The sequence below is a fragment of the Magallana gigas genome, chromosome 2, assembly GCF_963853765.1.
Source record: "Magallana gigas chromosome 2, xbMagGiga1.1, whole genome shotgun sequence".
Classification (NCBI taxonomy): domain Eukaryota; kingdom Metazoa; phylum Mollusca; class Bivalvia; order Ostreida; family Ostreidae; genus Magallana; species Magallana gigas.
Window position 1 is genome coordinate 46,629,899 of NC_088854.1, and position 26,733 is coordinate 46,656,631.

At 31.9% G+C, this 26,733-nt stretch overlaps 1 non-coding gene across 1 annotated transcript; it reads left to right on the forward strand.

Moving 5' to 3' along the window:
- Positions 1-11,410: 11,410 nt before the first annotated feature.
- LOC105317450 (uncharacterized) lies at positions 11,411-25,038 on the forward strand. Its single transcript, XR_010711224.1, has 4 exons — positions 11,411-11,833; positions 13,572-13,745; positions 20,840-21,019; positions 24,641-25,038. It is a non-coding gene; the product is annotated as an uncharacterized protein (transcript).
- Positions 25,039-26,733: the final 1,695 nt, after the last annotated feature.

Here is a 26,733-nt window from a genome sequence, read left to right on the forward strand (position 1 = left end):
GACATTTGGCTTTTTAGTTTTAGTCTACCTTATTATCAATCTTTGACACAAAAAAACTTCTTGATATACAGATTTGGTTGGTTTTGATTTAATTACCATAGCCTTTTCGGTTTCTCTGGTATGTACATGTATGTGCGTTCATTATTCAGTCGTAATATATGCATAGTTAGTTGCTATTAACTTAAAGAATGTCTTTTAAGTATATTACGTATATGTAGAACTTAAGCTTACGCACATTCTTAAGTCCTTACCTGACCCTGCAGTCAAAAATTTTCAACTCGATTTCAACTCTTAAGGCAAATCTCAGATTAAAGGCTGGGTGTTCATATGAGAAACGTTAGTGACGGCGAGGTCAGAGCATGGTTAAACAATCTCAATAAGGTCCTAGTTGAAAATAAAATAAATTTTTAGTGTTGATCTATGTTTCAATATATCAATTTAAAAGAATAGTTTATTATCTAGATATATGAAATCTAGATAAATTTTTTGTTATCAAAAAATGAACTAAGTAGTTTTACATGTATAAAGAATTCTTATTTAATAAAATAAAATAGTACAAGGTATAGCATTTAACTAAATTAAAACAAGTTTCCAACATTAGAAATGCATCTGGTACATGCACAAAAGGAAAAAGATTACCATGTTTCAATAAACTAGACATGATTTTATACCATTGGCATAACTTAAGAAGGATATATAATTATTCTTTCACAAAATAACAATTTTTATGAAGAGTACCGTCATGTATTTCGAAACTAATCAATCGTGAAGTCTACCTGATAATATATTTTCAGAGAAGAAACTCATAAATTTTCTAATCACTATAAGTTAGAAAGAACCAGTTTCCCAGTCGAGTTTCCCAGTCTTACGAATACCATACGCACAATTACAAATCAAATGTTCCTGACCTTGAAAATTTCAGAACTTCAGTTCTTTGATTTTATATTAATCAGTTTAACAGCTTACACTCCATGGACTCCAAAAAAGAAAGAAAACATGTATACTTGTTAAAAAAATGATTTTGACAGCATTGAAAGCATATGGTTACTGCGAAAAATTAGAAGACCCCTTAATATTACAACTTTTTTGCAAATGAAAAGATACTATTAGATGGTCATATTTTACAGCCATCTTCGCTAGCCAAGGTTTTCTGATTCTCACCGCTTCTCACAAACCCTTAGCATATCGTGCTATCAGAAGTTGGGATTTTTTTCTTAGATTTTGATTGGGGTTTACTGAAACCGTTCGACCAATCAAAAAATGCAAAGCATATCTGATTTAATCAACAATGGTTTCCTACTGTTTACGAACGAGTGTGTCTAACACGAATAGCCCAAAACCCTTATTTTTCTAGTCTTTCTGTTTGAGCTTTCATGATGCATGTATCATTCAATGGTGCAATAACAAGTACACCCGATTCTTTATCAACAGAGGCATGCACTCGTAGAATGAGGATTAATCAACTGTTAACCGCTTCCAATCTTTCACCTTCGGAATGATTTGGATCTATATGTAACATTTCACAATATTCGTATTTATTGTATACACTGGGCAAAAAAACGTTCTTCCAACTTGTCAATATCAATGTCGACAGAGGCTGCCATTTCCGCACCAGGAACGTATTTATTATTGGTACGGCATCTTTCAAAATTTGGCTGATTTAACTAGAGGTACTGTGAGCAAGCTCACAATTGATACCCCGCTAAGATAAAAATCATAATGCGTGTATTTTTCAAATTATAGAAAATATTGGATGAATCTATTTCACCGTCCATTTTCTTTAAATAACAACTGCTCTATTTTTTTTAAAACTGTTGGTCATAAGCAATATTTGTGTGAAGTAAGAACATTCAATGCTTCTGCATAAAAAAGATAATGACCGGACACGAATTTTACACTTTTTCTGCCAGTGACCTTGACCTTGCCCAAATGACCTTGGGTCAAGGTCATGACACACCCTTAGGTCATTATCAATCTTTGTGTGAATTAAGAACTTCCAATGTTTCTCCAGAAGAGAGATATGGACCGGACACGAATTTTGCACGTTTTCTGCCAGTGACCTTGACCTTGCCAAAATGACCTTGGGTCAAGGTCATAACACACCGTTAGGTCATAAGCAGTTCTTATAATAGAATGCACACATATTCCTGAGATTGGTTTATGTCAGCCTCATAATAATTTTAAAATAGATGTTCATTATAGTTCATATCAAATAAAGTTGTTAAATTACCTCAGTTATGGATGGACTACCTTAATACTCATCAATAAATGAAAAAAAAGCCTTAGATTTACTTTACTACATTACCATTATTACCATTAAATTGAAATAATCTATTATGATAACATTTGTCTACAGAAATATAATATGATACACATTTAAGGAGGCCGGGTTTTGTTTTTATCTGGAAAGTACAATTGATTTTATCTGGAAAGTACAATAGCAAAAAACTCTTCTTAAATTACATCCAAGTATTTCTTTCTAAATTAAATATATAAGTTTTATTCAAAATCTTCATCAAAGACATTTGGTGTGTTAAAGCGTAAACGATCATTATGATTATAACGCAAATCAAAATGTGCTTAATAAACCCCATAGACTACCTAAAATTTCACACGACAGGTAAGTATACTCACCTGGTGGTTTTCATTGTTTTATTTCAGATTGTAGTCAATAACCACCAGACTTACAAGTTCCCTCATCGTCTCCATCCTACAGAGAAGTTCCAAACACTGGTCGTTAAAGGTGACGTCATACTTTGTCACGTGAAATTCTAATAAGTGTGACTATACTTACCTTCTACATACGCTTTTCAGTTCTAGATACCCATCTCATCCACTGTACAATGTATTGCTGTAACAAATCTTAGTTGTGTCAACCCCAATGCATTCATTCTTGCACTCGAACACTATTTCGGACTAATTACCTCCGAATAGAAAAAATCCTAAATTTTCAAATCATATCATATATTCATAGTTTTTATAATTACCCTGTGAAAAGTACGCATATAGGGACTTGGGCACGATTTGACTTTAAATTTTCAAATTTTATTTTTCCATTTTCAATGTTTATACTGATAAATATAGAAGTTTATAATGCTATGTCAAAATTTGAAACTCAAATATCAAGTTATAAGCAAGATACAGAGTTCATAAATCTTTGTTTTGTAAACAAAGCTTGAATATTGTCATTTTTTATATATTCGTTGTATTGGTGTAAATTTCAATCAAATGTAACTTTCTTTTGTTGATAATAGTATTTAAGAAGATATTGAATTAGTTTAAATTGTTTTTACATGTCATTTTGTCTAAGAAATGGTTATTCTCTACATTACATTTTTGTAAACAACTATAAGACTCGAGCTTTGTTTACATAACTATCAATTCTTACCTCTCGCTTGTAACTTGACTTTAACATTTAATATTTTGGTCAATCATTTAAAATGCACCAATAAACCATTTTATACATGAAAAATAAAAATAAAATGTTTGATCTCAAATCCTGTCCAAGTCCCTTTAAAATAGTATTTTATCGCTGATACAATTTATAGGAGAAAAGAAAAGAGTATCTACCGATCATGTTATTAAATATGTTCATACAGTCCCTGATCATGAATACTTTATGTGTCTAATTACACGTAGTTCTCATTAGTTTATATCTTATCTCCTATTGAATGGCATATATCAATATTGCTGAGTTCATTGTTAATAAAGATACTTCTGTGTAATCTCATACAATTAAAGATTTTTTTGCTTACACTCATTAATAATTCATGATCACTTTTATATTTCTAGTAAAGGATAAAGCATTTGAATCCTTTGAAAAAAAAATAAATAATGAACCCAGAGATCCACGAACGATGTAAAGTATATTAACGTCACTAATTTATTTTCATAGTTAGGTTTGTAATTATCTTAAACCTATTTTTTTAAAATTACGAATTCCCCTTGTTTTCTATTTGAATCATCATGCTAACCTTTAAACCCTTTAAATGCGTCATCTTTTGTTGTCTTTTTCTTTCTGACACTATTGTTGTTTTCAACTGAACCAAATGCAAGTTATAGAGCAAGTTTTAGAACACTTTTGATCAATACTATTGAAATCATGTTACGATTTAAATGAAAGTTTATCACTGAAGCTGTAGGCAGTTATTTAAGTTTCTATCACAGTGTATCTAAATTAAAAAAGGACTGATTGGATGATGTACAGATATTGGAATAGAAAATTATTGCCAATGCAAAGGACAGAATCAGTTTGCATTTTTATCTTTCTCATCGGCTTAGGACACATTTATGGTGAGAATCTTTTTCAGTTTGAATTTTAACCATTTTAACATTTATTAGACTTGATTGATACTTTATCAAATTACTGAACGAATATTACATTTGAACATATATTGTTTTTCAGCAAAAAGTTTTACTCTATACTGACTCTCTAAGAAGTGCCCAACAATTTTTAGTAAATTCCACCAAAATCCTTACATTCTTTAAAATCTCCACTGTTACTTTCTTCATGTATGTGTTTTGCAACTAAAGATTTAGTGTTGTTTCAAACGTATCTGAACGATTTACGCAAATTACTTTAAACTAATGTCTCATTCGTTGTAAAATCAGCGTCCTTGATTTCATTTCGGGGTTCAAGGCTTGTAGAATGCATCACAGTATTTAGGTGGCTCACTAAACATGAAATATTTTTTTCAACTCAGCAGAAAATTACTTGATTGTGATAGATATTATAATGGACAAGACATATTTAAGTCAAGTAGGCATAAATGTGCAATTTTGGATGAAAAATTACATTTTCAAAAATTTAATTCAGTAAACATGAACAAAAGCCGCAGGGGCCCGTTTCACTAAAAGGCGTACGCCCGGCGTAACCTTACGCCTGTCGTAAGTCCGGACTTAAGTCAAATATTTGGACTAAGGTCCGTTTCACTAAAAGGCGTAACTTTGCGCCCACCTTAAGTTAAGACAAAAATCTACGCCTAGCCAAGGGTAGTTGTAACTTATGGCGTTAACAGGAATTGACTGCTAATTCTGTTGCTGAGAATATCGGTGCTGACTGTAATGTTAAATTGTACAATTTGTCATGTAAATTTTATTAATTTCATATGAAATTAAGAAAATAGAGAGTTTTGATAGGTGGTACCAATTCTCGAATAGAAACTTACTTACCATGTTTTTTTGCACATTCTTTATATTTGCACTTGCCGTTTACATGTTAAAATGACATATTTAGACGATCGATATTTAGTTTTCATTCGATTATTTTTATTCAATAATTTGATTTACGTTTCATTTATTTTTGTAAATTAGGCAATGAATAACGCAGAAAATATACATACATGATGCACATGTAGTACAAAGGTATATTTGTATAAGAAATGTCTAGCATTTCAAGCATTTCATCCCCCCCCCCCCCCCCAACTTCCACGCAAAATATGTGTGAGCGGGATATTTTGAAATTTTAAACTCACTAAGTGAATTATTGACTTTTATATATTCCTATTTTTAAATTTCATTTTTGGTGAGTAAAAGGTGTTAGCTTAGATAGTTAAACAAAGGTAAATCCTTTAATAAGACTAAATATGTATGTATATTTTATGCATTATTCATTGCCCAATTTATACAAAAATATATGAAACGTAAATCAAATTATTGAATAAAAATGATCGAATGAAAACTATATATCGATTGTTTAAATATATATATATATATGTCATTTTAACATGTAAACGGCAAGTGCAAATATAAAGAGTGTGCATTAAACATGGTAAGTAAGTTTCTATTTGAGAATTGGTACCACCTATCAAAACTCTCTAATTTCCTAATTTCATATGAAATTAATAAAATTTACATGACAAATTGTACAATTTAACATTACGGTCAGCACCGATATTCCCAGCAACAGAATTAGCTGTCCATTCCTGTTTACGCCATAAGTTACGACTACCCTTGGCTAGGCGTAGAGTTTTGTCTTAACTTAAAGCGGGCGCAAAGTTACGCCTTTTAGTGAAACGGACCTTAGTCCAAATATTTGACTTAAGTCCGGACTTACGACAGGCGTAAAGTTACGCCGGGCGTACACCTTTTAGTGAAACGGGCTCCTGGTGTAGTGAGGTACCTTAAGTATAGACTCAATGATTCTTTTATAATAATATTGCTCTTATAAGCAATACCCTTTGCTTAAAGACATTGTAGGATGATTCCACTTTAATGACCTCAAGTTTCCAATTTATTGCCCGTGGTTTTTCAATGATGCCTGCACGGGTGTTTTTAATGGTAAATGTTAAATGATTAATCATTTGATTTATCATCTAGGTCAACTTTAACTTTTACAGGATGTACATGTATAGGGGACAAATTATTTAAGTAAAAAATAAATTTACAACATTTCAGAGTGCTTTATTGAAATCAACTGTACAAGTACAATAAACGTAAAAAAGAAAGTTCAATTTTTATTCCGTCACTTTTAATTCGCATACCAAAAAAATTATTGTATTTCAGAACACTGTTGACTGTTTATCAAATTACAGTCTTTATCAATCAAACCCTGATAAGTTAAATCATTCAATCTAGAAAAAAAGACCATGCGACAAAATGGTTGTTACACGGTTGTCTCGGTCGCGCCTAGTGCGCTCTTGTCAAGCCGTGTTACAACCCTTACTGATTTGTTCGATATACGTCATTTCATGACTTTTATTCCAATGTATTGTTTTATCATTTTTGCAAACAAAAGAAACGTCTAAAAAAGCATGAACGTTTATTATTTGATTGCTATATTTGCCAAAGCGTCATTATTGTTAGCGGTTTTTTTTGTGCGTAAAATTAAAAATCAAAATTGTTTATAAAATGTATCTGATGATTGCTTCCAGTAATTATGGTAATATATTCCTACCTAATCTTGGTCAATGCTTGTGTTTACGCTGTTTACATTTTAAAAATTTGTAGTACACATGAATGAATAAATAAATGTGCTTTTTATTTTTTAGCAAAAATAGTATGAATGAGTGAAAACTGTTAATATAAAAGTATGATTGTTTATCATTGCACAATGACTATTAAATTTAACTTAGGTAAGCCTTCGCTTTTTATGACCCATGTGACAGCGTAAGACCTAGAACATTTGTAGGAATTGACATCTACTTACTCAAATTAATGAAATAAGTATAGATTTTAAAGAATAGCATTTGACAAATGCAAATCGTTCAACTGCATAATTTCAATTCCTGACTTGTGAACAGATAAAAATTATTGACAATTTATTATGGAACGCAATAGCTGCCTTAAGGTCATTTTCATATTATATGAATTGGTATTTCATTTATATGCAATAATTATATCATTATATGCAGTGGTAACATCATTATATGCAGTGTTAGCATCATTATATACATTGCTAACATCATCATATACTGTGATTACATCATTGTATTCAGGGGTAAAATCTTTATACGAAATGTCATTATCATTACATTATGTCGTCAAATCATTATGTACAGAAATTTATTCATTATATGCTATCAATAAATCTTTATATGATATGAAAACTCATTTCATACAGAGATGAACTCATAATGAACTATTGTTCAATCGTTATGTTTTGTGGTACTCTCTTCATGTGCAGTTGCAAAATCCTTTTATGCAGTGCAATTTCTTGACATTAGGTGATTAGTTCATTATATGCAGTACTAACATCATGTTATAATGTATTAAAACTATCATGTATGGTGGTAAAACCTTATTGTATTGTGGTGAAAGCTTTACATGCAATTCCAAATCCTTTATATGATGTGACAATTTTATTATATATGCCGTTGTTGAGTCATTATATTATTAGGTCAGTTCTTTACATGATGTGAGCATTTCATTATATGTAGTGGTAACTTCTTTATATGCAGTCGTAACTCTTTATGATGAGGTTGTAAACTGGTTCTTACTGAAAAGTTTAATGGGGAAGAGGTCCAGTTTTATTTTGAAAAAGATGCCGCGTTCATTGTGACGATGCACATTTCCTTGTTAACTACAGAGAGAGAGAGAGAGAGAGAGAGAGAGAGAGAGAGAGAGAGAGAGAGAGAGAGAGGAGAGAGAGAGAGAGAGAGAGAGAGAGAGAGTTTATATGTACTTTAAACATTGATATCATAATATCACTCATTGAACCCATTTTGTGTGAAAAATCAAATGTATTATAAGTAGAGTATGCTTTTAATTTTAGAGTAAAAGAAATTACAAAAAATGAAGCAAGCGTTTTAAAATCAAAGTGGAAAGACCTTTGTTTCAATGTACCAGGTAGGTGCTGCTTCTCGCTGTTCAATGCCTCCAACACAAAAGGAATAGACAGATTTTCATTCTTAGACATGAATAAAAATTAGTTTTCAATTTTTAAAATAAATTTGATTTTTTTTTTAAATAATAAAGAAATTGGTTGGTCTTAACCCCTTTTTATGGTTGTTTCATCCACTGTTTAAAATTTAAGCTCACCAGGTATGTGTTTTTGTATTTTAATCCTACAAAGAAGGTGTTGCAGTTCCTGTGCTATTTTCCATAAAGCTGTTGCAGATATCTTCATATCATTTTTATAATACCATCTTATACGCGGATCCAGAAATTTTTTTCGGGGGGTTGGGGGGGTTGGGGGTTCCGATGAATACTGAGTTTGCCGAAGGGGTGGGTCCTAAATTTATGGAAACTTAAGAAAATTGAATTTTCCTGGGGTGGGGTCCTCCCCGCGACTCCCCCCACCCCCGTTCTAGTCACCCATGCATTAAACAAATTGTAAAATGGTTACACTAAAAATGTGAGAATTTTCATGGCATATCCGAGTTTTGTTTCAAAGAGGCATATTTTTAAAAATCAAACTGCGAAAAAAACCCTCTGAAGTTAAGGTACCTCACTACACCTAGACGTGTACTTTTTAAGACACCACGTCACAAGATGGCGATTTAAATGTTTTGTTAAATCGTTTATATCGTTCGATTGGGTTGTATATAGTCGTAGCTCAGTGGTTAATGTAGTGGGCTTCTGAACTGCAGATCATGAGTTCGAATCCGCCCAGAGTTTTTGTTCATGTTTACGGAATTAAATGTTTTAAAATGTAATTTTTCATCCAAAATTGCACATTTTCTTCCTATTTGACCTAAATACTTCTTATCCATTATGATATCTATCATGATCAAGTAATTTTCTGCTGATTTGAAAAAAAAATATTTCAAGGTGTAGTGAGCCACCTTATAAAACGGTGTATTTCAAGGTGTAGTGAGACACCTTATAAAACGGTGTTTTAAATCTTCGCAGACTTCATCGTGTCTAGTATAGCCGAGTGGTTACGCAGGATGGCCGAATAATCACCGAGACTAACTGCTTGTTTTTTTAAATTAATTTTTAATAGCATGAAAAGGTAATACCCGTTAATCAATATAATCAATGTCGGGATAAATAAGTTTCAAAACGCTTGTCGTTGTAATATTTTACATGACTTTTGTGTGCTGATTTTTTTTTCAACGTTACCGACCTTGTTCACATTATAAACATGAATTGTAAACATCTGCTGCTAAACGAGGGATTTTAAAACAAAGTAACACATCAATCGATAAAGTTAATGTATTTTTTTTTGTAAAAAATGTCCATTTCAATAATATATGTACATATTGTTCGACATCGTTATAAGCAAGCCGTGCAATAATGCATGAACCAGCGATGTACGGACAAGTTTGTTCCAAGCGCAACGGTTTATATGGATGCTATTAAAATGATTTTAAAGAGCAAAGTAGCTCAATTTAAACGTTTTTGAAGAGACAGAATTAGATTTATTAATTAAGCTCCGAAGAATTACATGTATATTTAAAACACGGTAGCAAGAAGAAATCAAATTTTTCTATGTTAACATCAAGATACATAAAGTTATCTCCCTAACTGTATGCGCGGGTCTAGAAGCAGAGGGGGTATTAAATTTCTACAGGGTACAATCATTTTTTGAAATTTATTTTACTTTTTAAATTAAATGCGTACTCTACTAAAAATTTATTCCATTTATCACACATCGATGTATCAAGAACAGAGAAACTCTCTCTCTCTCTCATGTACACTATCACAATGAATGCGGCATCTTTTTCAAAATAAAACTGGACCTCTTACCCATTAAAACTTTTCAGCGAGAACCAGTTTACAACCTCATCATAAAGAGTTACGACTGCATATAAAGAAGTTACCACTCCATATAATGAAATGCTCACATCATTTAAAGAACTGACCACATCATATAATGACTCAACAACGGCATATAATAAAATTGTCACATCATATAAAGGATTTACCGTTGCATGTAAAGCTTTCACCGCAATACATAAAGGTTTTACCACCATACATAATGGTTTTAATACACCATAACATGATGTTAGTACTGCATATAATGAACTTATCACCTAATGTCAAGAAGTTGCACTGCATAAAAGGATTTTGCAACTGCACATGAAGAGTGCACCACATAACAATAACGATTGAATAATAGTTCATTATGAGTTCATCTCTGTATGAAATGAGTTTATCATATCATATAAAGATTTATTGATAGCACATAATGAATAAACTACTGCACATAATGATTTGACGACATAACGTAATGGTGTTACCACTTCTTATAAAGATTTTACCCCTGAATATAATTGTGAAATTACAGTATATAATGATGTTATCACTGCATATAATGATATTACTATTGCATATAAAAAATATACCAATTCATATAATATGAAATTGACCTTAATGCAGCAATGGCGTTCCATACCTGAAGACTAAACTGACGCAGCATTTAAATTCATTTAACGTTTCAATAAATCTAATACCAACAAACAAAAGGAGCGAACTGGACTATACAATACAGAGTTGATTTGTAGTGGGGTTTTTTTTACAGGCAAAGACAATGAAAAGGCATATAATGCTTAAAGTTTAGGATGACTAAATTAATGCAAACCTTTTAAAAACATTTCTTGGTTTATGGTGGACATGAATCTGTTTATCTATATAAAAAAGGACTATAATTTATTAACGAAAATGATAAATATTATAACAGATGTGATAGTGATATAATTAGATTTTTGTTAAAATAAAAAAATGTATACCTGTGTTGTTTTGAGTAACAATCAATAAATTTCGTATTAATATATTTTTCTAAAAACACCAAAAATGCGTAGTATTTTTAATCAAAAAATGCCTTTGACACCGCCACAAAAAGGGACTAGGGTTAATTGTCATATTATCGTTTTATTTTAAAAAGGAAGATACTATTAGATATTAAAGAACACTCAAAATACTTGTATATGAAAGAGCATTAAAACTACATGTCCATATACCAATTTCCAATTTGTTGACACATTTTTAACAATCTGATGGCTTATACATATAGGATACATTGAAATTTCATCAGACAGCAACTACCTCCAACTCAGCACATTTTGCTTAAACGCTGGTGGAAGAGGTTATGTAGAGTTTTGGGTCAACGCTTCGACTGATGTTCATGTTGCATTAATGACCAAAGACCTTTCCACACCACGCGACGATTGGAGCCAATTTTATGAAATCGTCATCGGTGGACAGTTGAACCAAATGTCTTGCATTCGTGCATTAAGGATGACTTGTGAATGGATTGAATCACCAGGAATATTAAACAGTGCCGATTATGTACAACTGTGGATCAGCTGGTATAATAATACCATTCGACTAGGAAAAGGGTCCAGAGCTGATGACATTATAGTTGTCAGTCATCCCCAGAGCATTCAGTATGATGTCAATTATCTTGCAGTGATGACGCATTACACTAGTTCGTGGAGATTCTATGAAGGTGGGTCTCTCACTAGTATAGATTTCAACAATCATCCGTTTTGAGAATTAAAAGAATGCATGCATTTCATTACCAACCTGCTCTTTATTTGAATACATGTACATTAACAATATTTTAGACTTAATTCTCCAGACTAAGAAAAGTTTAATATAGTTCACCGATCAACAATTAACATTTTTTTTTACTTTTGTATGTTTATTTGGTTTTGGAAGAATGTTGCCCTTCTTGAATCACTAAGAGATTTTATTTCAAATTAAAAGAAAAAAAATTAACACTCATCCACTTCAAAGTATTTAGAGAGCAAATTCCTAAAAAAAATCTTGAAAAAGAAATATTTGTCATTTATTACAATCATGGAGTTTTTTGCATATGTGCATAATAATAAGATAAAAAAGGTGATGTAATAATATCATTTCCCGATAAAATTTAGTTATAGAGAAGATAAATGTGCAGAGAAATTGGTATACATACTGTTGTGTAGAATAATGGCGAAATAATCATGATAATAGCATTATATAAATAGTGCCTGTTTGGGAGGGTAACTGTTGAAATTGACGGACGCGAAGCGGAGGTTGACAATGGTTGTCTCGGGGTGTCAATTTCAACAGTTACCCTCCCAAACAGGCACTATTTATCTTAATATACTGAATGTCTTAATTTTAAAGACAATTTTACTGCTTTTATATAGAAATGAAGTGAATTCAACGGCGAACTGTACGCGCATAATTTACGGGCATGTAGCAATTTTTTGTGTTACCCGTTGCCAAGTGTGTTGCTAACGCTGATGGTAATAGAACGGATTACCAACTGCGTCTAAACCAATCACATTTCAGTATTTAACATGAAAGTATAATAAAAGTACATGTATGCGTTCGTTTATTTTAGACTTAGTAAAAACGATGGGTCAAGGGTTTCTGATGGAATGTACTGCAATTTAAAATCGACTATCTTTTATTTATTCATGAATTCTAAACTCCAATCTAACTTGAAATGGTATCTTTTATTTTTGTTGTTGTTGTAGCTCAGCAGTACCTGAGTTTAATGTTATAAAAAGGAATAGCAGGAATAAGTCAGTCTTGTTTTAATGTCAGTCTTGTTTTAATGTTATTTTATTGTTAAATTTTAGTTGCAAAGAATGTCCGTGAAATTTAGCATTTTTTTATTGTTGCATTTGGGACCGGTTCAGCTGTGGCTGAACAAATGCCAATTCATTCTTTAAATATTTACCATTAGTTTTCAATTAAGGGATAAAAATGGTAAACAAGTTAACCAATACCCCCATATATTGTTTTGGTATCTCTAACATACACTGCAAAAATACTATATGAAGTACTCAAATACATCTTTAACATCACCATCTTAAAGTTATTGACTATAGCAAGCTGAAATCTTAAACCTGGTATGAAATTCTGTCTATTTTTTGTTAATTACAACTTTGTTTGGTTTAGTATTCATTATTTTGTTCAATATAAACTGATCATTTGTATTTTGCAGTAATTAGACTGCCTATCTTTGTCCTCTTTATAAGAATTCTAACGGTATTTAACGGTAAATAATATTCACCTCGAAAAAATAATGCCTTACTATCTTTTTTAAATCCATATTGGGAAATTAAAAGATGGTTCTGAATTTATTCAGCAAGTTGAAAATAAAATGAAAATACAAACACAAATTTTAATCACAATATTTTTCCTTGTGCTTTGATAATGGTTTGCATGTTGTTATTTTTTAAACAAAGAAACAGACTGCAGATTTGAAGAATTTAACAACACTAATATCATAACAAACAAGACAAGATGCAATGAAGTTACAAATTACACGTGTGTAAGCGGATACGAGCTAACCTCCGGTAACCTAAACCGAGTGTGCGGGATTGGACGACAGTGGATAGGTGACCCTCCCGTATGTTCTGGTAAGAGCCTCATATTTTTATTTTTTTAAACAATAATTCATAATCATCATTTTTTTTCCAATTTCGTCCAACATTTATATGCACCATGTAGTACGGAGAACTAACCCTGTCTCTTTATTGGATGCTATTTATAATTTTCCATGACCACATATTTATTATCCTCTTCGTATTTGTAATTATCACATAACTATCGTAGTTTTCAAATTGATAAAAATATTTCATTTATATTCAGAATGTGAATAAAAGAATAAAAATTCATCAATAACAGTTTAGTGCGCTTTGATGAAAAATACAAGAAACGGATCATTTTCTATAACGAAGGAATGGGCTGAATGAAATGATACATACAAAAATCATAGCAATCGTTAATTTTTTTTCAACATTAAAATACTTCGATGAATTTTAATGACGCTCCGCCATTATCTGCATGTACTTAATGAACACTTATGTACAGTGAACTGACCTTTAATGAAATCAAACAAGCCACTATTTCCTGATGATAAAGAAATGTATTATCCTTTATTAACCCCTATTCAACTATATTAACCAAATGAACTTTTAAAAAACCTAAACTCCAGTGAACAACAAATCAAGTTAGAATTAAAATAATGGAACATTAGAAATAATATCAAAGCTATAAATGGACTTTTTTTTTTTACTTCTGATTACACTGATAAAGTACCACCAGATACATTAGTATCTAAGTTTGATTCTGAATTAACTCTCTCCACAATACTAGTATTTGGCCAACAATACAGAAACAGAGAAAAAAAATGTAACAAAAGGAAGTATTTCTTTTCAGCGAAGGCGGATGAGAGTGGGGTTCAAAGCACCTAAGGTCTCAACATAAGAAAACTTATTTCAATCCTTTCTTTTTATTTCATGCTGCTTTTTGATTTTATTGTTTTTGTGAATCGTTGAAGAAACATTTCATACTATTGGTATTTAAACCATTTTATTTGAATTTGAATTTAGTTTTTGGGTACGTTGGAATAAAGATACCGTTTGGTGGGGTTTATGTGTATCATATCATTTTATAAAATATACAACATGTTATCAACAAAGAACTACTATCTATATAAGATTACTAGCACTACAGAATTGTCATTGGGTAGTGAAATTTCATTTTTTTAGTTCCTGTTAGTTGATCAAATCTTTAGCTTAACCGATAAAGCAGTAGAATGTGATTTATGAAAAAGACAGTTAAAAATCAATACTGTTCATGCATATGTAGTTCATTTTGCAAACTCTATTTTGTTTGTAATCGACACAAACCGACATTAACTGATCATTTAAAAAGAAGTCTTAACCGATTCTTTCCAGAAACAATAAACGGTTTTTTTTAAAACAATGAAGAAAATCATTCTGTGGGTAAAATGTTACGATTAGCTATTCATATGCACAAGTCAAATCCAATAATACAACCCAGAAAGAATCAAAGTACTGAAGAACTGACGGGAGTTGATTTTCTCGAAGTTTATTTATTCAAAAACCAATGATATGTTATTTTGCATGACAAGTACATGTAGTTTCTAATTTGTATTTGAATTACGCATATTTTTATCATATGAATTTTTGGACTTTTTCCGACAAGAATGTCGAGAAACCCCATATGAATCATGTTAAATAATATTTAAAGATAAAATTAATTCAATCAAACTATGTATCAGTAATGGAAATATTTCTCGAAAATTGTATGGATCCAAGCAAGATTGAACTCTAGTCTCGTTCAACCAAACGCTCGGCTGACACCGTAAATTTCCGACAAGCAAGAGAGACTCTCTGCTTGTCGGAGATTTACGGAGACAGCCGAGCGTCGACTTGAAGATACTATATTGAACTCTGGCGTAGGAATACATACGACTACAAAAAATATCTAAATTGTTCGTACCATTTAAAATCTGACTATTTTCAAGGTATTTATAAATAAGTTTCCTTGAAAAACAATGCTTTAGCATTCATTACATCGAATTTATCAATTATTTTCAAGAACTAATGCTGAGGTCCAAACACTGTTTCACTTTCGGTTTGTCCGAGTAACTGCATAGGAGAGTTGTTTAAAATCAACTCCCAAAAATCAAACGTAACGTATGTCAAACTAATGTATTCTTAATAGCAAAAATAATTTGATAATGATCAGACTATTAGGGAATATCAAAAGCATTATAATCCTTACTACTATATTAAAATAATAAACTCGAATTTTTGGGCTTTAATTCTTAGAAATCAGAAGAGTACTGTCCTTTGTTTTGTATATTTTAAAAATCATTCGTACTTCAAAATTACCAATTTATTTTTATTTTTTTTCAATCAAGCTTCGCTAATTAATAATCAACGAAAATTTCTTTTTAAAAATTTAAATAATCATCTGGGTTTTTTTTTAGATTTTACTATCTTGTGCATGCATATTACCTTCACGCTAAATCACGGGCAACTCTTTAAGTCTTTCCACCTTTCAGGTGAAAGACCTCTTGATTTCTTTATGTTTTTTCTTCTTCTTTTTTTCTAATTAGCTCGGGGTGACTTTTTTATTATTAGAGTTATCCAAACACTTTAAACTTTATGTAATTGCTCATTAAAATTTATGGTACCAATTGACCCTGTGTCAAAGAACTCCCAGAACTAACAGAGTTAATGCCCTTTGAGAAGGAAATGCTTGTCATCGCTATTCCTCTGAAATCATAAGAGATAGAGATTTGGAACTTTTACCAATGTCTTCATTACACTTAGAGGGTTCTTCAATCTATTCATACCAAAAGGATCTGAGGCCCCCTTGTAGTAGTTATTGCCCCTGAAAGTATTTAAATTTCCATAAAATCACTTCCAACTTTTTTATTATTTAACATAGAGACTTTGGACCACTTGGGATGGAAGTGTTTACCTTGGCCGAACAAAATGACATAAAGGTCAAAGGTCAAGGTCATTTGAGAAGCCGTAAATTAATGAGTTTTTATATCTCTTTTGTTTAGGTTGGTAGAGAAAAACTTTTTTATGGATGAAGTAGGACATCTTAAGACATTTTAAAATATAGCCCCTTGGCTTATACCTTTGAATAATTACAGAGTTATAGCCCCTATTGTACGAAATGCTTGTTATCGCTACTCCTCTGAAACCATAAGAGATAGAGATATGGAACTTCTACCATTGTCTTCAGTACACTTTGAGGGTTCTTCAATCTACGCAGCATTTTTAAGGCGTCCCGATGCTAAAATACGGCTGGAAAACGATATTATTTGAATCATGGCAAAAATAATTTTACCGGGAGTATTTCTTTACATCTATGTTACATTTATTGACATCGATGTTAAACATTATATTTGATGCATTTTTGTGACGTCATATGTACTTCGTAATCACGTGACAGGCGAATCCTAATATTGCAAATGATCTAGTTAAAACGCATCGGCGCAGGTGATTAATGACATTAAATCATACATATTTTTAAGAAAAATCCTTTGTTAAGTCATAAACTTTGAAGTTCTTGCTTGGGAAAGAAATAGATATTTCGTTTATAGAAGATATTGCTGAAACATTCCACAAAATCATCAAAATAATGCACATTTTTACTAATCAAAAGCGATTTACAAAAAAATGGGGTAAATCCGTAGGTTTCCGCAGCACGATTCACATTGGTACTTATATTCTCTACCAATTTTACGTAAAATATTCTAAAATTGTGTTGATCTTTCACCTGCGCCAAGCTGGTTTTACATGCATTAAAATTTCTTCATTCAGTTGTTTACACGTAGCAGGGAGAGTCTCCAAACCACTAGTTTATAAATAGTCTTTAACTTAAAACGAAGCTTTAAAACTGCCGATTATTTGATACTGGTTTTTAGTATGAATGAATTCTGTACGTCTAGAATTAACTGCAACATCTATATAAAGGAAACATGCGGTATTATACTGGTTTGATATAATTCACTTTTAACGTTAAGATACATTCCCTGAGAACTATCGACAGGAATGCAGATCGTGACGTCAAAGTTAATTATGACGTCATATCGTATGAAGTACAGACAAGTGACTTTCTACATATCGCATCGGGAAGCCTTAACATGCCCGCGTATCATACCGAAAAGATCTAAGGCCCCCTTCTAGGAGTTATTGCAACTGAAAGTATTGAAACTTTAATAAAATCACTTTCAACTTTTTTTTACTATATATCATAGAGAGTTCTGACCACTTGCAATAGAAGCGTCTACCTTGGCCTAACAAAATGACATAAAGGTCAAATGTTATGGTCATTTGAAAGATGGTTAATTAATGAATTTTCATATCATTTGATAAACAGAATTATAGTAAGGGTTTCAATAGCTTGCTGGATTGCGCAATAAGGCATTCAATTGGGTCAGCCAGGTATCACATCAAGTCCTGTGGTTAATCAAGTGGAACTTGTTTTTTACAGGCAACCCATTCATTTTGTACAAAGACAGCTAGCCTCTAGAGCACTCTATTCTATTGTTAGCTTTACTGTTTATATGATTGTGTAAAGAATATTCAATTGGCTCAGTTTTGTTCATAGTGGAAAAAAATTCAGAAATGTAATTCAATAAATCTTAACGATATATACAACATGGAATTCTTAAACAAATGGCTTAAAAAAAAATTCTTTAAAAATCATTTATCATTTTATGGCTTTGTGGTTTTCCCATTTTATAGTACAACATGTATCATAGGTAGAATGATTGTTTTGTATACCTTATTGAGCAATCTAGCAATTCATTAAAAATATCAAGGTGGAAAGACCTCTAATTGTTCAAGAACAATTAGCCTACTAGTTTGTTTATGTTTCCACAATATCTCATTTGCATGGATAAAATCAGAAACGATATTACAAGAACGTGTAAATTTTCATTGAAAATTTGTAAATTCTGTTCATCAAAGGAAATACGGAGATAACTCTAACTCTGCATTTAATATGAAAAATCCCGAAAGTTCCGAATGTCAACATGGTGTTTTAATTCGAAGCGAGTAAATAACGTTGGTGTTAAAGTGTTGAATTCTTCATTAATATGAATTAAATTTTAAGATGAAAGGTATTTACAGCCTCAAAATGGTTTGTTATGAATAATTTCACTATTATTTTCAATGCAGCTTCATGAATTTTCTCCAAAATTGTTTCGGAGCGCTTCTGCAATTTTTTGATACATAACAGGTATATGAGAGACATTTTAACTGGTGAAGGTCTGTCCCGAGACACAGTTAGATTATTCTAACTAAGCAGAGAGTAGTGAATGTAATAGCATTATTATAGGCTGCTTAAAGTTTGGTTATTAAAATGTCAACAATACTGTGTGTCGATGTATCTATTTCGTAAATGTTCGATATCACATGCAATGTTAATCCGTGCACAAACGGGTCAACGTCTGGCCTCCTTTTGAATGACCTCAGGTTAAAGAAAGTGTTTTCAAAATTGTTTAGAAATTGCATATATATTTTATCTTTTGATGCCATGACAAGTGTTTTTTCATGACAACCCATGCTTAACCTAGATATTGAATTAAAGTCTCTGGTTTGGCTTCTGTTGGAAAGACTTGTGATTTGTATATGCTGCGGTTAGATTTATCATAGAAAGGCATTTTTTTTTCAAATCGATAAATTCAGAGTTTCTTAATACTTTTATCTTTCAAAACATATTATTTCATGTATGATATGGTTCATTCTTATACTGTTTAGCCTTTGGCAATGCATCCATATATACATCTTTGGAAATTAATTGGTTTTTTTCTCATTACATGGAACATTACATTAATTTGCAATTAGAACTTAGCATACAAATTCGATATTTGCATTTAACGAATTATCTCTTTTATACATGACATCCGCTATTTCGTATTTTGAAGCGGAAATCAAATTCATGCATGTAGTAAATAATTGCAAAGTGCAGAGCATTGAGCGAAAATGAATCTAGTCAATGCATAACAATAGTCTTTTGATAGTCAAGATATATTATACAAACATACATTGTAATTCATGTGATTTGATATGAATTGCAAATATTTACTGGTTGACGTACGTCAATTCATTTATGTCAGCGTAAATGGACCCCCCCCCCCCCAAAAAAAAAAAAACAAACAAAAAACACCACATTATATTTTGTGTGGTCGATTTATTATCGATCAAAACATTTTAAGCATAAAAACTTCGGTGATCGAACAGAAAAAAGGGATTTCACAGATAAAAAGCGCGACTGCCTTCTTTACTTTTTTAAATAACATACGGGTTTTCATTACCTGCCAATTAACAAAGTACAAGGCTAATCGATAGCCCTATTGCATATGTGGTTAACGAGTTTTCCTTTTGCAAAGGGGTTAAGAGTTAAATGCCATTGAATATTTTTTGAAAAATTAAGAAAAAAGCCTTTAAATTTTCACTTGGTTGTGATTTTCTTGACTGTGAAATTTTTACAAATAATCAAACTCTCGAAAATAAAATACAGTTTATGAATGGCAGAGTCACTAAATAGATACAAAGCATAAGTTTTTGGTAATAATTTAAAAAAAAAATTCCACTTCGAATTTCCTTTACCAGTTTTCAAATTCCTACCCATTTTCGATGAAATTTACCAAAAAAAGTAAATCACAACAGTATAAAATTTATACTATTGAACTGTTAGTTTTTATTGTTTTTGAATATAAGGATTTATCAATATTTTTTAATTGCGTGCCATACAATTATCTTAATGAATAAATGAGAAAAAACCAACAGAAAATATGCTATATTGAGTAACAATTTTTTAAACTGTTTTTATAATAGTACTGATAAAAAGCTTGAAAATTTTGTCTGTAAATCCTCTGTTTTGCTGTAATCCGTCCGTAATTATGGTTTTGAGCCTAATTCGATAATTTAGTAGAGATATCGAATGTTATGTCTACAATAATTAATTTCATCAATAATCTTGGTGTTAAGAATAAAATTCACTAATGACATTGAACCTTATAACAACCCAAATTTGACAACTCAAAGCATGAGTAAACGACATCCTTAAGAACTAAAATTGTTCTTAAGATTCGAACAGTAACAATTTGACTACATTTTCAATTTTAAACAAAGAACTTTAATACTTGATTTAAATATAATTATGTTCACAGCAATGCCATTATGTCCTGAGAAAATGTCAACCTCTTCAGTCACCGTGTTAAGCCAACACACACAGATTGGTGGGATACTGTCGATGACATGCGCGCCGCACCATGCATTGTTAAATGGTACCCTATTGAGAACTTGCCTTCCTAATGCAACATGGGATGGCACGGAGCCTGTTTGTGAAGGTTTGATTTAATTTAAATACAAAAAAATTATAAAAGTTTGAAATGTAATCTATTCTCAATATGATTTATAATTACAGTTCCACTGAAATTTATTCTAGTTGGTATTATTTCAAAAATATTAACTTCATAACTTAATTGAGGCTATTTATAGCTGTTCATAAAAATACTACTATTGGAGTTAAGAAAATGAAATCCGGGTTGTCTGTATCTATAGGTCACATATATTATACAGGTCTGTAAGATTTTTTCCAAACTTTTTTATATCGTAAATAGAGGAAATACAAACGATACCACCTATGAAAGCCAATAAAGGTTGATGAAATGTTACACGTTTAGCCCGATTGTAAAGGGTGTTAAGAAAGTTCGTTCCGTGATTTACTTACTATTCATTAATAAACAACTCCTTCGTAAGTTTTTTGATTTTTAATAACCAGATAAACCACCTTTGTTTTTCAGTACATTTTTAATTCTGTTTGGCATTGAATGAATTAAAGAAATCAAATGTTTCTGAGGTATCTCCTTTCATGCTCGTTGAAGACGGCGGCGTAATTGGTCCATGGATGTCGGGCGCGGATCCTTGCAGGCCTCACAGTCCAGAATACTCCAGAGATTTTCTATGCAGTTTAGATCTGGGGAATTGCCATTCTTCTTTCGAAATGAAGTTTGGTAAATTATTTTTACACCAATTATGTGTTACTAGGACAGTGTGAGGTGTCGCACCATCTTGAACAAGCTTAGCGTTTCCTGGATATTGAACCAACTTTTGTTCATCAATCCTGCCAGTGTTTTTTTGTCGATTCAGTGCAGGTTTAAGTTCTCTTTGAAGAATTTTATCCACATAATATTTTGCATGTATAGTTTTGCCGGATGGAACAATGTGTATCTTTAATTTGACAAACAGTTAACTTCAATTGCACCCCAGATCATGACTTTGGCGCTTGACTTGACGCAGCTGACGTCGGGTACCTCATCCGACTGGGACCCCCACACAACATCGTCTTGTTGGTTCGGAACATGAAACAGATATTTTGAAGATTCGTCACTGAAGATGTAGTTCTCCCAGTCTTCAGCTGTCAAGTGCTTGTGATCACGAGCAAATTTCAATCTTTTTTGACGTTGTGTTTTCGTCAGAAGCGGATTTCTTGATCGTTTAAATGCCTTCCATTTTTTAACTTTCCGTAAATAATTAAACACAGTCACATGACTCACATTAAAGCCCGAGTTCCTGAGTTCCTTGCTGCATTTTCTTGTTGATTTTCCTCTTTTGTATTTTATGTTCTCGACTTTCCTTTTTACTACGCCTACTATTTTCGACGGTCAGCCCGATCTCGGTTGGGTGGCAGGGGATAGTTTCGAAGGAAAGATCTCGGTTGGGTGGCAAGGGATAGTTTCGAAGGAAAGACCCGGTCAAAATTTTGAAATAAAGGGAGAACCTGAGGTTTGGCTGGTTATTTGAGGGGTATAAATTGCTAGAATATTTACTGCATTCATTTTGTGGACAGAGGAGCTCATGTCAATTTCAATAATATATGACACTTTAATACTGGTAGCACTTTTCATCAGATATGGAATGAAAATGCGAAACTGTGGCCAAAATCTCCACTTTACGTTTTGTGCTTGAAAAGTAGGGTGGGTTCAGAACACAAAATGTCACTCGAAAAGAAGGTGATTGACCCCCCATCAATTGGTGATTATTTGCATGGGTTTACATTAAGCTACCAATCCTATGTTAGTTTATGGCAGTTGCTCGGGACTGGAGCGTGGTGCTGGACCCGTGAAAACGTGAAAAAGGGCAATTTTTCAGAAAATGTGGAGACCGTCCCTGGCTATTCTATACAGTGCTATATGTAAGTTGTACTTGTTTTATTCTGAAATGTTTAAAAATTCTCAAGAGTCGGGACCATGTGTCACCTGCGTGCAAACCAATTTTAGCAAATTTAAAAATCTACTGAAAAATTAAATCACATATATGAGCACTATCTGCCTCACATTTCCTCGACCAAAATAACTATCCCTTGCCACCTTGGTCGGTGAGCTGTTTATTTTGCTCTAGCCTGCGTCTCCACTTTGTTACCCATTGCTCACTTTTACACAGTTGTTTAACCACAGCCTTCACACCGAATCCTGCATCTAATAAATCCAAAGCCTGGGCTCGTTCGTTGACAGTATCGACACTTGTGCAAGACGTCTGCTTTTTCACTGAACTCGTCATTTTGTTTGATGACGTAATAGATATAAATGTTTACATCACTCTATGACACCACCAGAGAGTGCACATAGGGGAGGATTACTGATGATATGTTGAGAGAAAATCCAGTGTGAATTTGAAACAGAAATATTGCTTTTATCAATTTATCTTTTGTCAATTTACAACCAGAACGAACTTTCTTAACACTTTTTAAATGTACGTGTAAGACAGTTGTATTGAAAAGACAAGTTATGATATATTTGATTAGAAAGACAATAAAAAATATAATAAATGCACATCCATTCACCATGGCCAGTCAAAGCAGACACAGTTGTGTTCATCGCTAAATCAAGGTGGATCAAATCTTGAACAACGATTACAGATATAGGGAAAAGGAATGTCTGCATAATTATTAAACGCATAATAAAGAAATAAAAACATACAATAAAGAACAAAAATATACAATGTATGTATCTGATTACACCTGTCTTGTCATTATTTTCTTCTCTGACAATAACAAATTCGTTATTCAGCACACAATGTTTCACCTTTGCCGTGAACTGAACTACAAATTCTTTTTTATGTTTTGTTTTTCTAGTCATTTTTCCGCCTGATGACAACAAGAAAGATCATTTAGTTCCTATCACATTTTTTGTCACTACATAAATCCATTCATTATACCTTCTGAAAAGTACAGTGCCAATCCCTAGCTTTTTTAGACAGGTTACACATGTTTTAGTGTGCTTCGCGATTAACTTCCTATGAACGGTCATTTTATTGTGCCAATCCCTAGCTTTTTTCGACAGGTTACACATGTTTTAGTGTGCTTCGTGATTATACGTCCTTATATTACATAAATATACACATAATTATATGAACGGTCATTTTATTCCTTGTATATGTTATTGTCACCTGTATATTATCATGTAAGAATATTTACTTTTTACATAAAGGGGCATGGTCGCGATTTTGGTCAAATTCTATTTTTAAGTTTTTATTATTTACAACGCTTTAGAAATGCATTTCTAATGGTCAAATTAAATTTAAGAGTCATTCGTAGAATTATAAGCAAGATACAGAGCTCACAATTCTTTATCATGTAAACAAGGCTCGTGCCCTGTTTTTGTTTACATAAGTTCAATATACCAGTAAAAATTCTTTTTCCAGCTTATTTGTCAATCTTTTTATTTATCTTAAGCATAGATTTAAAACTGAAATTTTTACTTCAACGTTCAAAATATAAACAAACGCTTTGTTTACATAGCGAAGAATTTCAAGCTCTGTAACTCGATTATAACTCAACAAATGACACTCAAATTGCGTTTGCCTATTAAATATGACTTTCTGAAACATTGTAAATATTAAAATCGGAAAAATAATTTTTAAGCAAAATCGTGACCATGCCCCTTTAATATTTCCATTATTTATTACAGCTTGCCTATGTCCGAGCGCAGCTGTGGGATATCAATTTAACTCAACAGACGAGCTTATCATAAAAATGGATGAAATGAAAAAAGAGCTAAAAGTAGAAAGGGAGAAAACAAACGCCTACATCCGGTCCAAGATCAGTGTAAAAGACAACCGTACCTCCTCCACAAGAATCGGTTACGTCCTTGGCTGTGGTATCATAGGGTCCTTACTGATGGCCATATGTTTGTGTGATGCCGCACCCCTGTTGCGTCATATCAGACATGGCGTTTAATGAATCAATAAACATATAAATATCGATATAAATTTGAATAATTTCAAACCGAGCACAAACACAGTTCTTCAGGCCAAAAAAGTTCTAATAGATGATCTTATTTTTTCAAATTCCTATTACAAAATTTGAGAAACTCATTGACTGAGATCAAATCTCAGATTTATGGGTCTTAACCTGATCCGAAAACTTTTTTTTTTAACCAAAACGTCCTTCAAGTTTTTTCCAAGTCTTGACCCATAAAAGCCAGGATTTGATTTTGATAGGTCATTAAAAAATTCTTACGATTGTTAAGAGAGTAAATCTAGTAAAAAAAACATGTATGAACAAGATACAGAGTAGATAAAACAGAATTTGGTCGTACATACGATATCATGAGTTGTAAATTGAATCGAACGTACGTAAAAAAAAAAACCGCGTCATTATTACGAGAGACATAGTCTTATCATGATCGAGATACTAGTACTACGCCAATCGTACGAAATATTTTCTTTATCATTATCTCTTAAGACTTCATTATCTGGTCTATATATTATTACCTCGCCGTCTATGAGACTTATCGATCCGATATATATATATATATATATCTGTGGTCAGTCAGTTACAAACCTATCGTAGTCTGTTCCAAGATATTTATACAACATATTTCGACGAGTTTTAATACCCGTGAAAGACGTACAATGAAAATCGACGAAAGGAAAAAGTTTCATAAAAAGATATTTTCATTGACATCATTTTTCACTCAAAAAAACCCCACCACGATAGAAAACAGATTTCTTTCGGAGATTTATAATGGGGAATGTTTTCAAAATGTGAATCGAGAATATCTTGGCACAGAGTATAAGTACATGTAAGTAACTTAAATGCACATTTATATGAAGATTTCTTAAATGAAGACCCACTTGCCAGTATTGTGGTAATTCAAAGGAAGATACTGAACATTTTTTTCTTTCTGGTACATATGCCATAAAAAGGGAAATAATGTTACATACTGTACATAATTTTATCATACCAGTGTCTGTAGAAATTTTATAACATGGTACATATTAATCAATGTAACTTTACTGTTAATAGACAAGTATTTGATGCTGTGCACATCTTTTTAAAAAAAAATTCCAAACGATTTTAACAACAGTATAATATTTATATGCAACTAATATTTAGTTAGAGCATAAAGAAAAAGACAGTGGATCGTATTGCGAATTTATTTTTTTATAATTTTTTTTGTATTTTTCCTTTTTCATTCATTTATTGTTGTTGTCTAGGCATCTTCTCATTGAACATCATTTATTTTCATGCACCATTCTTGTATTAAATGGATTAATATAATTACACAATATTATCATCATGATCTTGTTTGTAAGGAAAGGACAAAAATAGGCCATGCCTGCTGTACAATCCTATTTCATTTTGAAATTAAATATTGTTTAAACTAGATTATAAGTGTTTTGAGCAAATCGAGACGCTGATATATTATTCTTCTCCAGATACAACAAAGTGACTTAATTTCAAAGGGTAACTACTCTAATTGAAAAATAATTTCAAAGGACAACAACTCCAAATTTTCTAAGAACTTACGAAAGGCGATTTATATAGTAAACGATATGGAATGTGGAAGTGAGCAGGGGAAGCGTCAGCCATATTGCCGAATATTAGTTCCTCCCGAACGGACATAAAGATGTATCTGGCAGTCAAGTCTCATGTTTAAACCAATTTAAGTGTGACATTTTAGTCCGCAGTGAAAGCTTTCAGTTTCGATCGATTAAACTCTTAACGCAATTTTTTGCATTTGAGTGATAAATAATTTTTTTTTCTCTTAATTGTGTT